The 17,117-nt window shown below is 39.3% G+C and overlaps 1 protein-coding gene across 2 annotated transcripts in view; it reads right to left on the bottom strand.

Moving 5' to 3' along the window:
• Positions 1–15,786, bottom strand: part of tmem198aa (transmembrane protein 198aa) — a 42,188-nt gene extending 26,402 nt beyond the window's left edge. For both annotated transcript variants that reach the window (XM_085385204.1, XM_085385205.1), the window contains exon 1: positions 15,320–15,786. The gene's annotated coding sequence lies outside the window, so the exon portion shown is untranslated. The remainder of the gene's footprint in view (positions 1–15,319) is intronic.
• Positions 15,787–17,117: the final 1,331 nt, after the last annotated feature.

Below are 17,117 nucleotides of genomic sequence, written 5' to 3'. Positions count from 1 at the left end.
AAAGCCTGTGTTGTGACTGTACTGAGTGAAACCAGAATATAATGACAATATTAGGATACTACTCCTGATTAAATAAAGTAATAAACACATATAAATAGATATATAAAAAATAAGCATAATTCATATGCATGTATAGAAAAGCATAGACAAAAAATAATGCACAATTAAGTATAGATAACTAAATCCAAAGTTCAATGACTAATGTAAAAGCAAGGTTATATTGTACTAGTAAATCAGTGTTATTACTATGTATATTACTATACATAGTATATAGTGGTTATCACTGTTGCCTCACAGGAAGAAGGTCCTTGGCCTTTAATACTTTCTGTGTGGATTCTGCATGTTCTCCCTGTGCCTGTGTGGGTTCTTTCTGGGTACTGGGACCCTCCCAAAGTCCAAAAACATGGTTAGGTTAACTGGTGATTCTAAAGTGGCTCTAGATGTGAATATGAGTGTGAATGCATGCCTGTCTATCTATTTGTGTTAGCCCCGCTACAGACTGATGAGCCGTCCCCTTCTCTCCTGCTGTCATAGCTGGGATAGGCGAGGCGGATAAGCAGAAGAAGATGGGTGGCTATGTGTAATTGACTTTAATTTGTAAATACACAGGGTAGGTGATGCATTGGATGCTCTTAATATTATGTTATGAGAAGCTATTAAGTTCACAGTTTGCTTTCTAGGAGATGTGCCTTTGCATAATGTACCATATTCTAGCGCTGATAACACGGTCTCCTTGATAACTTCATTCTTAATGAATCTTCTTTGTGCCACAAAAACACACAAGGAGATCAGCTCCATTTGGTGTCAAACACACGCTGTTCAGAAACTCCTTTGTCATATGTTTCTTCAAGCGATTGCGGGCTTTTGTAGGATTAAAATGTGCATGACTTCCACTTTGGTCTTTTTAGAAGCATTTCTGCTCTCAGGTGATAAACTGATCAAAGTTAGTTATGTTTCACAGACTTTGAGCAAAGTTAGCTGAGGGGAATGTCAGTCAATTACAGTGTCAAACTCTGGCCTGACATAATAGCATACAGAACATTCCAGTTTCAGAAATAAAAAGTAGCACTGAGGCATCTTCTAAAAGTCCATTTCAAATCAATTTTGAAAAGAAAGGAAAAAAGAAACATACAATTGCAGTGTAAAGCGTGAGATTCATGGATCATTGACTCGCGCTATTAGCCAAACACCCACATAGAGCTCCACACTTATTCAGGCACCAAACCCCAATGGTTTCATTTCCAGCTGAGACGCAAATTAAGGCCTACTAAGACACACTCAACTGTGGATACGTTTAAAGGAAGCATTATTGGACTATTTTACTGTGCATTGTCGTTATTTCACGAAAGAACGGCTGCAGTAGTTTATCAAGCTGTTCAAACACTTTCTAAAGCAATTCAGGCACTTTCTAAAGCTGTTCTTCACACAGATTATTGCTTTTCAGCTGTGTCCACTGACCATATGTGAATTCATGTCATCTTGGTCAGAATCTGCAAATCTTAAGCTTTTTGTCAAATGAAGTCCCAGACTTACTAAAAGACTTAAAAACGATACACGGTCATACATTAAAATGTAAATCCTGTACAAATGGGAACTATTTGTTCTACATTCTCTGTACTGGTGGAACTGAGGAGACTTAAATTATTTTACTGTGTGTTATATTGTCCTAGGTACAGTATAGTTCAGTAGTTCTGCTACCAGTGCACATCAGTGTAATGGAGTCTGCTCTCTTTATAGTCTCCTAGGGATGCATGCTAAATTTTAAGTTCTGTTACTCTGGTTCCTTCACCTTTTTAAGGCGTTATCCTTCAGTTCAACTCTCCTGTCATATCCAAGCATGGAAGACATACTTGCACACGCTCTGCCTCTCCTGACTTTATATTTAAAAGAATGCACACATGTATGCAAATGTAACCTGGGCAGATACACATTCATATTACGCCTGATTACACAGAAAAGTAAGCCCGTGCTCTTTAGTAATGAATTAGCGGGTGATGATGATGCACTGTGGCAAGCAGACTCAACTACATGCACGCACAAGGTGATGTTTAGCATCTTAACACGTCTGGAGTGCACAGTCGGCCTGCTTTTCGACGTTTTACGCTATGACATTATGTATTGTAGGAAAGAAGTGTGACACAGAAAAAAGACATCACAAGAAATGAAAATGGAATAAAATTTCAATCTGGATTAAATGTTACTTGTAAATATTAAGTCTCACCACCTGCAGGGAAAATAAGATAAAGAGCATATTAGCCCTTCATCTTGTGGCTCGCTAGAGCAGGAAGAATTCAGTGGTAAGCAGATGTCAGTCTGACATGTAGTCTTATTGAACAGAACAAGAATAAGAACACACCATCAGCAGTGAAAAAAGCAACGTTCTTGTTCAATAAGCGACTGCATAACTATGATGGAAGGAGGAAAGGGGTGGGCCAAGTGAAAAGGAAAAAATCAGCAGTAAAGCTCATACATATATACACACTGGCACTGTAATGGAATCTTAATGTAAAACTTAGTAACTAAAGGGTGGTGAGGTTCATAAAGTTAAGGAAAAGTTTCTAGAAAGTTATCTGGTTGGCCACATTCCAAGATTTGAAGTAAAAAAAAAGTAAAAATGTAATAACATGCATGCTCAGTATTGCAAACTTGAAAGAATTAAGCAAGGGTATAATACTGCCAATGCTGCACAAGCCTATAAATTATTCAAAACAGGAAATGTTTAGGAAAGCTTAATCTTGACATTTCATTCTAAAGGAGAAATATTTACCCTATTCCTTTCTAACAAATCGTTAAAAAAATCTTGACATCCTGAGCTTCAGTTTCAAACCAAAAGAAAAACTGTACTGTTTTACATTCTGTGCAGAGTTGGTAAAAAAAAACCCAAAAAAAAAACAACAACTGAGAAGCAAATGGAAGACTTCCACTTCATAATTGCCTCCACTCCAGTGGTGAAACAGATTGTGAATGCTGCAGCTTAGTTACACCACAGGCTCTCTGAGTCAGGAGGAAGACCCAACTGAGTATTCATGACAATGGACTCTACCGCAATGCCAAAAAGAATAAGAACATAGTGAAATCTAAAGCTGTCCTTTACTTCTTATTCTGAATCAGAACCCTGTCTACAATTCGAACTACATAAAACGTTGTTGTTTTTGTGCATTTGGTGATTGTTTGCTCTTTATCACATTTGCCAAAAATCTGATAAAGTAAAACTGATTAGTTTGTCAGGTCTGTGTGGAATTCAATTCTTCTCCTTGCACGCATCCAATATTACAGATGGAGACAAAAATGAAGTACTTTGCTGCTCAAAGACACATAAATTCTTGGATGACATGGTGCGTTGCTTAGATACACATTGGTTGCTAACAAGCATGCTAAGCCTGGACTGTTGACACCCCCACAGTCACAAGGAGACATCAGGGAGATACTGTCGCACAACTAGTCGGATTCCAATGAGTTCTAAAATGTCTCCATCTAATGATTATTTACATTATTTAAGCTCACACAGAAGGAAAATGGTAGGGTTTGAGTACCATCCTTTTATCCAAAGCACTGTTCTAATGTTTAATGTCATATCAGGCTGGTAAATTACATAAATCTTCCATTAACACAACAGCAATCATCCAGCAATCATCCAGTTTCATCCTCAGGTCTGTTTCACTGGGTGATGACTAAGTCCATTAACAGTCAGTGGTGACCTGTTGCCCTGCACCAGCAGAGAAATAGTTGATTAGAAAATAGCCCACCAATAAGGTCAGAACGGGGAAGAGTAAAAACAGCATATTATGCAACAATGTCACGTCCTGTCTGTTGCTATAACAACCAGCAGCGGTACAAGGACCCCGCAAATGGGACAGGGAGCTCGTCTCCAAGGGAATGTGCATTTTAAGAGCCAATCAGTGATGGTTTCTTTGAGGCTCCTGGCAACAGAAAGTCCCGACCTTTGACCCTATTCAGCTCCTCTTTAGAATTCACCAACATAGTAGGACATCCTCTGAACCGAATGCTAGATCAACAGGAGTGTATTATGGCCTCAACAGCCATTTCCTTGAAGCTCCATATGAGAACATGTTTACCTCTGGTACTGACATAGATCGAGAGGTGATGTAATATCCTGTCTATTGATCACTCTGTTCACAGGAACTACTTCAACAACCATAATTATGAATGGATATAAAATACTACTTGGATATTCAGTGTACCCATGGGACAAATTCTTATGACTTCAGCTTTTCACCCTGAGCCTCAGGCCAATGTAACTGAGTTTGTCCAGTGCTTTTGTTTACTACAGAGAATAGTATGGGGTTTCTCTGTATCATTGTAGGGTCTTTACCTTACAATATAAAGCTCCTCGAGGCAACTGTTGTTGTTGCCCTAATACATCAGCAATAAAGCTGACACATGTGGCAGATGTTATGTATCACTTAGAATTGTGTTAATTTTTTTAGGATAATGGAGAAAAACAAAAAAAAAATGAGGCTATAGATCAGACAGATCATAATACTGCACAGAGAGGTTTTGCATGTAAAGTCTAGAGAGAAGCCAAACAAACCTTTTTAGACACAGGATCTGTGACTTCGATTTTATCCGAGTTCATTAAGTGAGTTCATTTTTTACTTCAGTGTACCTCACATGTGCTCATTCAAGCACATTATGGCGGCGGATCTTGTGTAATTTGGCATACTTTTGCATTTTCTCTCACTGTTTCCCTTCCATACGAATGACTTCTTAACAGTCGCCCTTCTACTGAGGCCATTTCTGATGAAGCTTTGGGTCATGTGTCAAGTATTTGCTGAAATTTTCCTCTTTCTTAACGCCATGTCTTTTAGATACATCTGATGTAGACAGTTTGTTGGCCTTCCACTTCTTCTCTGAGGACACACTGCACACTGTGCCAAGCTTTGCCAAGTTTTCAGCTAACAGCTCTTTCAGAATCATCTTGTTGGTGCACAAATGCTATTTTCTGCCTGTCAAATCGTGTTATCTTTGGCATTCAATAAAATAAATGGGAACAAATTATGGTTTGGTAACAGGCGGCTAGTAACAAGGTGTCTAAAGGTACAATTTAAAATAGATTCTTTGCTAAGTTTTCTGTGTAGACAAAACACAGGTTCATCCCTTTACTGAGGTGCGTTTTTTATTGCTTGAATGATTTCTAAGGTCAGTGCTCAGAGGTATATAAAAAAAGTCCACGAATTGACTGAGAATTAGTGAAAAAGCAATGTACAAAGAAAAACTTTGAGAGGCTTTTGACAGAAAGCCTGGGGAACTGTTGCTCAAGACAACTTTAAAATGACAAGAAAGTTTCTCCCTAGTAGCAAAATATAATTACTTTTTGCACAACACTTTAATGCGCAGGTTTTCTTATTACAACATGGAGAAACAAATGTTTGTTCAGTCTAAAAAAAATCTGTTTCTTTTTGGTGACCTAAGTTACTCACATTGCACGACAGTTAAACATAAGAGCCAGCTCAATCTAAATGTTTAGCTGTTAACCTTAAAAGAAAGCTTCTGTTTAAAAAAGGAGCCCTAAATCAAACCAGAGAACCCCTTGACACAATACACATGATGATTTGCTCCACTATATCCTTGCTTGCATTCCTCTGTCAGACTGAAAATAACAGGCCAATAATGTTAGGACACATATCAAAACCGCTGGCAGCGTAATAACCTTTCTGCTTGTTGATGTGCTCCCTGCTGGAGTTCTGCTACTGTTCCTCTTTCCTCCAAATGAGATGATAGTCTAAGGTCACAGATCAAATCTGAACACTGCTGGCACTGTAATAAGTGTTTTATGATTTGTTCTGCTACATGCCAGCTTGTATCTCTGGCCCCAAAACTGTGCAAGCTTTTTACAGTGAGGTGTGACTTCACTTCTGTGAGTGTGTTGACTTTTCTGTTCTCAAGATCTTTGATGCAGAAACAATATACACGCTTTAAAAGACACATTTTATATAAAAAATCTCAAGCAAAAATATTTCACACCTGTACATTATCACGTCAAAAACAAAAACAAAGTATATAAGTACAGTAAATATTGTAAAACCCGTATTGTGTAGAAATTCAGAGGAATTGCATAGTTTGTTTCAGCCTCTGCCGCTGACATGAGAGTGTGTGAGTGTTTGCAAGTGTAAAGCTTTTTCTCCCTAAACCTGCTGCTAGATAAATTATATTTTCTAATCTTCTGTAGATATGGGCAAACTGACAGGGAGAAAAAGATGAAGGGTTTGAAATAGTTTGTGTCTGTGTGTGTTTCTAGTTTTGTGTGTATATGCGCGTCGGCATGAATATTTCAGAGGCCCCTAACTGAGCGCTGGCGACGGAGCATCACCAGAACGAGGACACGCTGCTCTTCAGGGTTGGAGATTGCAAAGGCCGGACAGAGAAAGAGAGAGGGAGGGGGGAAATTACACAGAGAAAGAGCGCAACATAAAACAGCAAGGCCACACAGACACACACACACACACCGAATTTCAAGAACAAGAATATGTTTGGAGGCGGGAACAACTGTGAAATTCATCCTATTATCATGTGTTTATGGGAGACTTCAGTGTTAAAAAGGAAAACAGTGGATATAACTTAAAGAAGAAGAAAGAAACAAATCTAGACTTTCCAACAACACATCCAGCCTATGCCGAGGAAATATAGCAAACAACATGTATGGTTAAGAATGGAGAATAAGGGATTCACGCTGGCAAAATGCAAAGTATATTTACAAAACAATAATGAGCAAATATGTTTTGCATTATGCTCATTAATATTAGAAAAACAGCCCCTTTTTACATCCAGGCAGACAAGTTTTTGTTTCATTTGTCGAGGGTTTAAAATATTTACCTCTGAGATCTTTGACTCAACTCCAAAAAACCACTGCTGTCATTACTCTGCATAATAAAAAGACCACACTGTGAAAATATTCACTTTAAAAAAGAAATTCTAGAAAACTCTTGACAGTGTGTTGCAAAAAGGCTGTCGAGAGTACAAAGGAACAACCTGTTTCTGTAAAGTGATGATACTGTTAAATTTTTTAAAATGTTGCTTTCTGGTGTTACAGCTCAGACGTGCATCGACTGGTATTGTGCTTGACAGCAAAAATCTTCAAATGCAAAATGTAGATTTGATAAGAGGGGCGGGCACCTGAATTTCGACTTTATACTTCATATTTATTTTGTGTAATAATATGTTGGGCATATTTACATATTACAGCTATTTTGTGATATATTGTATTATTTAATGTGGTACTTTAACTTCTTTGGACCACATAATTTCCTCTGGGAATCATAAAGTATTCTGATTTTGATTCTAATGACTCTGGTGCTAAAAATCACAGCTAACCAAACTTAATGTGCCTTTAAAATGTGAAACATTGCTGCGTGAGTGTTTACATGCATAATTGTCCTCCGTAACCCTGATTTACTGACGGGTTAATGTTGTGCGTGTCGCCTGTGCAGTCAAACCTTTTGTTTCAGAAGGTTTACCTGCAGGTGTGTTACAGTAAATGGGAATGACGCTCAGTGAGCTGCAGTTCAGTAGGATAAAGCGGGATGAAGATTTAGTCTGGTTAGTTTACGGTAAACCTTCCTAACAATACTAGAGGTATTACTGACATATCAAGCTTGCTCCCTGGTGAGGTTGACAAGATACTACAGAGGATCACTGGACAGTGGAGAAAGTAGATGGTGAACATTTCAGATGTTGATAAGGTCAAATATTGATGGACTTTTACATTATTATTGAAGGTTAAACTGGTATAGTTGTTTTACTGGCATATTGGAGAACTCAAAGGAAACACTTCTTGATCTATCGCTCATAGAGCCATGGGTACATTAATTACGTCTCAAAACATAACAATCTTTGTTTACAGGCTGACGTAAATTGATTAAAAACCATCTGCTTAATTCTTTGTGTCTTCCTCATGCAATCACAATATCTCTGACCCATCAGGGAATAAACAGAGGGTCTCCATGGGTGTCCTGTTGTGTCTGGCAAAGGGGTGTTGGATAATTTGAGTCTGTAGGTTGGTTGGGTGGGGCCTCCATGGATCACGGTTATTACGTGATCCGACTGAAATCTGTGAGTCCGGAAGCCTGACCAGTGCTTGAGGCTCTTTGCTGAGTTCCTCGAGTTGTTCCTGAACAGGTTTTGCATTGTGGCTGTCGTGCTGGTGGAGGGATCAGACGCTGTCATTGCCACAATGCAACAGTGTTTAGGTGGGTGGCAAATGTCAAAAATATTATCCACATGAATGCCATGAAAGAAAGCTTCCCAGCAGAATGCTGCACTGTAACAGTGTTATTCACTCCACTTGTCAATGGTTTTAATGTGGGTGAATATTTGTATATTTGCACACACCTAGGTAAGACTTTCAAGCTGTCTGCTTTTCTTTTCATCTCATATTTCTGTCCCACTATTTAAGATATTTTGATTCAGGAAAACAGCCACGTCATGGTTACTATTTATCTGCGTTGTCACACTTCTGTTCTGTTTTTAGTGAAAAGAGAAAGGGACAGCGTTCGTGTGCATGTGACAGGATGACTGTTTCCATCTAGTCCATCTGTCACCAAAAAGACTACTACTGTGCATGTGTGTATGTGCGTTTGTGTGTGTGTCTATGTGTGCGAGGAATCTGGCTAGCTTGTGAAAGACATTTAGCATTATGCTCCAGTCTAACACCTGCTCTCATTAAAGAGTGCTGTGGAAAAAAAGAGACACTGAAATTACTGTTATTTAGCTCACCTCTGACATGCACGGTAAAATTATTGCTGTTCAACCATTATGAAAGCATAGTGGTCTTTATTTCAATAAGGAGGTTAGCAGCAATGTGACAGCTTTGTCAGCGCCGTCTTTAAAGAAAAGGCAGTACGTGTGCGTTGGTGACCTTTGTCATGCAGAGCTGGGCGTTACACTGTGATTATAAGGTATGACAATGATGTGCCAATTGCACTAGTTCCTACAGTGGTAATGACAAAGTGCTGAGCTGCTCTTTGATATCACCAGGACATTTCTCAATGGCTTGAGGGTTGCTGTAGCCTGCTAGGAACAGCTAACTTGACCACTGATAACACAGCATAATCCGCACATCAGATGACACTATCTCCCACCAGCATTACTGCCACTTGCATCTATCTGCATATCGGCAATGCGCACAACATCTGCCTGATTTTCGACAGAAAACAGTTAGAAAAGTTGCCCAAAGTTAATAGATAAGGAATGGGGGAGTATAGAGGGAAAATGAAAAGAGAAAGGCACTTGGCTCAGCAGCTAAAAGCGGCTAAAACCAGCCACAATCAGAGTCAAAGAGTCAAAAACACTCCACGGACACATTTCATGCATACATGCATGCCCATTTAAAATTGTATGTACAAAGTGCGTGTGAATGTGTGAAGTTCTTTGAACCTTTAGACATGTTCAGTGCTTGAATATAGTCATTAGATTATTTGACCTAATCTTTTATTTTTATTCTTTTATCATAGGACAGACACTTTGTGTGTTTTCACCACATTTGGTGTGTTGTTGATGATAGTTGGTGAGACCTGAATTTCAATTTCAAAGACTTTCTCTGGCATATCCGTAGTGGCCACGAGTGGCCTGGGATAAAACTGATCTCATGAGCTGTTGCTTCATTTCACTCCTTAACAGAAATCACAACCACTGCAGCTCAAATGTCTGAATATTTATCGATGATCGAGCTCTCTCTCTCTCCGTATATACATATATATATATATGGACCTCAGAGAGGTCTAATTTATTTCCATCCATCAATCCATTTACGTTTAAACTACATCATGGACAACATGCTTAGCTAAAAAAATTCAATTTACAAAGCTTAAAAATGTCTCATTACCATAGTATATATGGCAAATCAGGAAGTAAAATGTTGTTCTAAAAGAACAGTCATAACAAGGTACAGTGCATTGTTATTGCTAGAAGAAATTAATGACACAATTTCCTATTTACTTCTGTTCTAGCGAAAACAAAACTCAAGGCTATTTCAATGCCAATTTGAGTTGCATCATTTTACTATTAAACTTTTTTGTAACAAAAACAAGGATTTAAATAGCTTTCATTGCTTGCTTATCTTCCTCGCCTTCACCCAGATCTCCCCTTTTCTCATTCATTTCCTTTGCCCCTTTTTTTATATTTGATTGTTTTTTTTTTCTAAAGTACACGCAGAAATAAAAAAAAAAAAACAGTGTTGGCTGGGATTATTTGGTTGCTGAGGTTTAAATGCATTAGAGTGATCTGTATGTGAGCTGTGAAGCATTCTCCTCACACTCCTGCTTTCTCCCTTTGAGCTACAAGTCTATTGAAATGTCTGAGTGACCTATAAACCCCTAAAACACAAAGGCAACAAAATGCGTTCTTCATTTTAGATGTAATATCATGGTTTCTACCCAACCAGTATACCATCTATCTACTTTGGACCTTGCACGTGTACCACAGGCAGCCTTACAGCATTTAAAGTGAAGCGATCTTAGGAGTGAGCGTGCATTTATATTACTTATGTTGTGTGCACATAAATCTGTTGTGGGGACCTCCTCCCTTTGGCGACAAAGAGAAAGTCCCTGTAAAGTTAATCATTAAGTGTGTGCGTGCGCATGTCTGAAGCATGTGTATGTGTTTGGTGTCTCGGTGTGTCTGTGTGCTAGCGGCCTCAGCATTGATCTCTGTGTAAGCCTTGGTCATCGCTTGTGGCCTGAAGGTGAGGTGACAGGGGAGTAAAGAGGCTTTCATCAGATTACAGCTCATTCTCTGTCTTTCACCATCTCTCTTTCCAGCATCATTTGTCTTACTGCTGCTTTCAACTACTTTGCTCCTTCTCTCTCTCTTTCTCTCCTGCTGAACACAAGACCTACTTTAAGCCACAGCGTTAAAATTCCTCTTCAATCCCTCACGGATTCATTTGTCTTTGCCCAAATGTCCCAAATGAGCTGATGTATGACTACATATCACAATGCACGCTAACAATCCACAAAATGGAGAATTTGCAGTGCATTGCCTTTTCACATATATTTATGCAAACTCTTAGTCTTCTAAGAGTCCATCAGGTCAACTCGTTTGACTCTCAGTGTTTAACTGCAAAATATAGACATTTCCATTGTAAATGTAGTCTTAAAATACTGGGTTATGAGATGAAACCAGAAAGCTATTGATACCAAAATCCTTGTCCCTTCCTTACATATTAAGATTAAAAGTTAAGATATCTGTTTATAGCAACTGACAAACAGCATTTTTCCTGTTTACACATCAGTTAGACATTGAGTGACATTTGCATAAACAGCCATATTATAGGTTACTTAACAAAGTCCAAACACCAATTTCCTTTGAGTTTTGATTTGTCTTAGTCTGCCAATTGATGATGGGCATACAGTGCATTTATCTTAAGTTAATTGTTGAAAACAGCTGCCAACAGTTGCAAAGTGGCTGCCGAGATTGGCAAGACTGAACCGAAACAGTAACAATGTGCCAAAGCAATTTACAAGAAAACACTGCAGAGCCAGGTGATCATTCACAAAAAGCCCCTTTTTCATTGCTGATACAAAACCCAAGTGACAATATCCACTATATACATACAGACATTGTGAATAAATGCATTTAATTTATTTCCATGACTGAAAACTAGTGTGGTGATGTGAGCACACAACTGTAGTCTGTGGCACACAGTTTCTCTGTAGAAAGCCTTGTCTTCTATCTCTCCCTGATTCTATTAGCTGGGCTCCTCACACTTCAGTCTCTCTGTAGACCCGTCCTGAATAACTGCATTCAGTTGCAGCACTACTCTCCCTTTACTCTGTTTGGCACCATTTACATTGATAACACCATGTGTGACAAATGTCCAACGGCCTCACACATTCTGTGACCAGATTTGAATTTTTAAAAAAATATAAGCTCTGGTCTAATACACATACAGTTCTGAATGATGTGCATCTGCATGGACATATATACACAGTTTTTGAAATTCTGTGTGCAGCTACCACATAAATAGTAGCAGATACAGAGACATGTCTACTTAGATGGTATTAGAAGACCCTTCCAGCTACAAACCAACATGACAGCCAACACACACACACACACACACACACACACACACACACACACACACACACACACACACACACACACACACACACACACACACACACACACACACACACACACACACAATGCCACACTGCCTGGGGGCCTTTACATGTTCTGAGTCAGATCTGGTTGGAAATAAAGGCTCTCAACCTGACAATGGCAGCATTATACAGATGGCACATTGGTCTCCATTAATTTTTTTTCATTAAGTGCTCATATCATTTAAATGGTACCCACACTGTGCACTGGTGAGCTGAATGACTCAAATACACATGTGGTGATTACTTTGAAGCAGCATGTGGAAACTGCAGTGTGAAGCACAGCAGTGGCGTGCATTAATGGGATTAGGACTGACTTTAACCTTTCTCTTCCGTCTGCACTTACACTCCTTATCCTGGCTCTTTTAACTCTCCGCCTCTTTCTTTGTTTGCACCATCTCTTTCTTCCTGAAATCACTTGTTCTTATTTCACTGCAGTTTGACAGACAGCATCCTTCTTCACTCTTTCCTCGTTAACTCTCTTTAACCCTGTACGCATCCTGTTAGCTGAATGGCTGAGGCTGCCTGTTGCAGGCTAGCGCTGTCAGACTGAGGGGTCCCTGCAGACTTTTTGTGCTCAGTTTTGAATTTGAGACTTCTTGGCTCATGCTGCACTTACATAATCTGTTGTCAAAGCCGGGTACATAGAGTGCACGGTAACACTGGTAATTCATGAATTATATCTTCTGTATGAATGACAGCCCATATATGGCACTTATCCTCCCCTCAGCAAATTTTATTAGTGCATTTCTAGCTAAGATCTTCCCCAGTGTTGATTACATTTCTGGATGGGGAGGATTTCTTTGTTTGTTTACCTTCCCTGGACTGTTTTTCTTTCAAGAACGGAAATGCACTGGAGTGATAGCGTCATTCAAACTAAAAATCACAGATATTGTGCTATACAAAGAATTTTTTATGTGAATTTTCTCATTTTTACGACCTAATAAGAAAGAAGAAATGAAACAAGGAGAAATAAGTGTCCACTTCTTGATAGACGTCTCGTTTTTTCAGCCTGCCAATTTGGCCAGAGTCCTAAGTCTAAAGACTGGTGGGCTTTTTGTTATGGTTACGTAACTATCGGGAAAGCGCAATATGGGTTGATCATTCAGTGATTAAAGTGGATTCAAATGGACCTATTGAAGGTATGTGTTTGATTCCCATTGCAGATGGCACAGTTTTGAGTCCCCAGTTTCCTCTTGCCTCTTTGCCATTGCCCCATTATTTAAAACACAGACCAAAGCGGTCCTTTCATGACACTATGATTGAAATCTGATGTCAAGAGCCGACATTATTCCAAACATCAAAGAAGAGCAGATTGAAGTGTAAATAACACCCACTGACCATTGTAACTATGGTGCATAGCATTGGTGCATTTAGAGAAAGTGGATCTGACTGAAAATTGCTGTCAGATCCACATAAAAGAGGGCCATCAGAGAGTCAATGTTAACTGCATTTATTCTGCTTGAAATTTTTATTATACTGTGTAATGCTGTGTTGGAAGACCTACAGGTGCACTGGTGAAGCAGCTCTGTTACCAGACTTGTTGAATCCTGAGCTGAATGCAAATGTATGATTGGTAAAACAGAACTCCAGCAAACAGCTCGAGTGCTGAATCCTTGAGCTGTTTGTTTCTCAGAACACGCCTCAAGTTCACCTGTAGTAAGGCAAAAGTTCAGCCATGGAAATGAATCAGAGAGTCTTATTAAAAGACTTAACAGCCACCAAGGCAAGAAACTCAATGAGCTGACACCAGTACACTCTTCAATGCAACATAGCAAACAGTCACTACAGAGCAGCTTCTTAACACCCCCTCCCATAGTATCCCTTCACAGCAATTCCAGATTGTGTAGTCCTGTATTCAAACACTGCACAACCTTCAAATCCATCATTTTATCTCAAGGGACCTACAGTGGATGTGCTTTTAGCTTTTCTATTAGCATGCACATTGTAATTTTTCATGCTTGGAAAAGGCCACAATGTTCCTTATAAGCTGTAATTTTAGAGCAGCCAAACTTCAACATAATCACACTCTATTTTACATCCCCTGCAACTCCCGCTCTAGCATTTCACTATTACGGTTCTTGCTTTCTTTTGTTTTGTATTTTTCATGTGAAAGTCTGCTTTTCTTCTTTTGTTTATCTCCTCTTGCACCACATTAACAGCTGTGCATACATTCCCCACCACACGTAATTACAACTAAAATATATGGAGAATGAAGCCAATAACTACAGTCTTTATTCTTGAAGTTATTCTGTTTCGATCAGTTTAAAATAATTTCGTCTCTTAATAAACACTCGTTGGAGCTGTGACATTTGCAGAACACAACTAGCGAGTTGCACAGACAACGTGTGCATCTTTAACAAAGGAAATAAAGGCTGAGCACTTATAGGCTGGGTTGTTGCCTATAATTACTTTCCCTTTGCTCTGGCAAACTACTAATTACGAAGATGTTTCATGTGCTATTACTGTACCCCAGGGCAGAGTAAGGTTATGTAGAAATCCAGTAAGAGATCTGCCCCCTATATGTTTTGTTTATAGCTTAAATATTGTTAGATAGTGAGTTTGATTGAAAATAGATAGATAGATAGATAGATAGATAGATAGATAGATAGATAGATAGATAGATAGATAGATAGATAGATAGATAGATAGATAGATAGATAGAATGTGAATGCACGTGACTTCCATCGACCCTTCCGATCAATTGTGCTCCTCGTGTTTACATTCTGTCCAATCCAGTTATGCACACTGCTGTTAAAAACAGAGTTCAAGCTTTCACGTTACTAATTCCCACACATCATGAAGGATTCACATGGCTGTCACTGATATGCGACCTTTGAGTAGCCTCGAAGAGCTCGTGTTTTGTGTAAGAGCACTAAATGTTCCCTTAAGCAGCGGTTTGAATACAATAGAGGGAAAACAATAGCTTGAGCTGAGGGTCCTCCCTGTGTCTAATTTTCAAAAGCAATTACACTGATTGGCACAATGCCGTGGGCTACACAATTGGCTGTTGGAACCGCTTTAACATTTGGAAACATGGAGGGTTCTTTAATTACACTATTGGTAAGGTGCTGCATGTTATTTATGTATTTATTCTTATTACTGTTAATCTTGTGGCACTCTGTGGTTCCATAAAAAAAATCAATGTAGTATGATAAAATAAAATAACTGCATTTTGTACTGAACAAAGAAAACTCACTCACCTCAGAAATGCAACATATTGGCGTGTTTTCCTTTTGTCATTCTATATTCAAAAGGGGGGAAGCATGTGAAAAGAAGAAGAAGAAGAAATCTGTTCTTGACGGTGTGGTCAGCTTAAAAACCCGACATCACGTCTTAATGAAGCGGGTTCGGTCCAAAGCCAGCGAGAAACTCCAGATAAAACCCTGAAGCGAAGATGAAAGAATGCTCAACTCCTCTTTCCTCTCCTCCACTCTTGGCTTCAATTTCTCACTTGCTGCCTGTCTTCCCTTGTCCAGACAGATACGTGGTTCATAGCCAGAGCCCCATGTAATATTAAACACCGATAATGGATCAGCGCATTGTGAAAAATAAATGCACTCTTACGGTTTTTTTAATTCCATGTTTACATCACGCACCCAATTATCTCCCTCCTAAACGAACAGTATGCGCGCTGCTTCCTTTGTGCTCCCCGTCTTTCTCACTCTCAGCGGATTGAACCATTCCCGCAGCACGAGAGGGGGGGGGGGGGGGGGGGGGGGGGAGGTGGATGGGTGCTCTATTCCTGTGATTATATGTGAACGAATGGGTTTGGTGACTCGTGGCCAAATGTTGTTATTGTCGGGGATAAAGAGCCCGGGAGATGGAGTGATGGGAGGGGGGAAAGGGAAGAGGAGGAGGAGAAAGTGAGAGAGAAGGAAAGAAGGAGACATTTACTGTAAAGCAGTTTGATGCAAAGGAGGGACAAAGGGCACATTTTCTCTCTCTCTCTCCATTTTTCTCTTTTTTTAAATTTCTTTTTGCCTGGTATATCATTACATGCAATATGAAATTAAACTGTATAATCGCTCCCTCTGGAACAGCTGCTTCCACACACTAAACCATTTTTCTTGTCATGTGTAAGTAGGATTTCTCCTTAAGCGGGCTCTCATGCTACATTATGCAACCAAGATATAATTACATCTAGTGTAATGGTAGAGAAAACACAAGTGCCGGCCTACTATTTCAATAGCCTTTCATGTTTGCTCTGCTGCCTGTGAGCTCCTTCAGCAAAAAAATATAGTGTCAGTTCAGAACCTCGGAGAGCTCCGAGCCGGCACCAACAACCAGTGTAAATAAAGGGTTGCACTTTCTAATGGGTGGTTTGTTTGTTTTTTGTCTTTGTTTTTTGTCTTTTTTAAAAATAAATAAATAAATAAATTAGATTTTTTTTTCTAAGCTATAAGTGTACAGCAGGAATATTTTTATAAAGTTTGCCAACTGGTACTATGCTCGGATTATTCAAAATATACCAAGAATAATATTTTGAGTTGCCCGTCTTCGTGAAAGTGGCTAAATTTACACAGTATCAGGCCTTTGCCTTGATTTTAGCAGCCTTTTGTCAAAATCAGACAGCTTAGCGTGAAAGACCTTGCTTCTAGTGGTCTTATGTGGATGTATGTAGCGTGCTGATGGTGCCCCCTCCCGGAGAGAAATCATCATCGTGTCGGACACGGGAGCCACGCATCTGAACCAGATAAAACCTGATGTAGTCCACGGGTGTTTGCGTTATTGTCAGATGATATTGATTTGGGATCAACTTCGTTTAATCATCCGTGAATGTGCGTAGGGAAGATCCTTGTAGTTGCGTTTTAAACTGAAACATATAAATACTTCTGCTCTATAGTTTGGCTCCATTCCATTTGAAACCAAACACATCATTAAAATATTAACAAGAATAATTTTTAAATGAATGATTATAATAGTGAGTTACAAATGTTTACTCCTCGGGTCAGTTTACGCACAGCTGCTCCTTAGTAAAACCAGCCTCTCATGTTACCT

Source organism: Rhamphochromis longiceps, linkage group LG16 (genome assembly GCF_057381845.1).
Source record: "Rhamphochromis longiceps isolate RC_006_pf linkage group LG16, R_longiceps_female_GT1.1, whole genome shotgun sequence".
Lineage (NCBI taxonomy): Eukaryota > Metazoa > Chordata > Actinopteri > Cichliformes > Cichlidae > Rhamphochromis > Rhamphochromis longiceps.
Note: the sequence above shows the minus strand (reverse complement) of the source record. Positions and strands in the feature narration are given on the sequence as shown.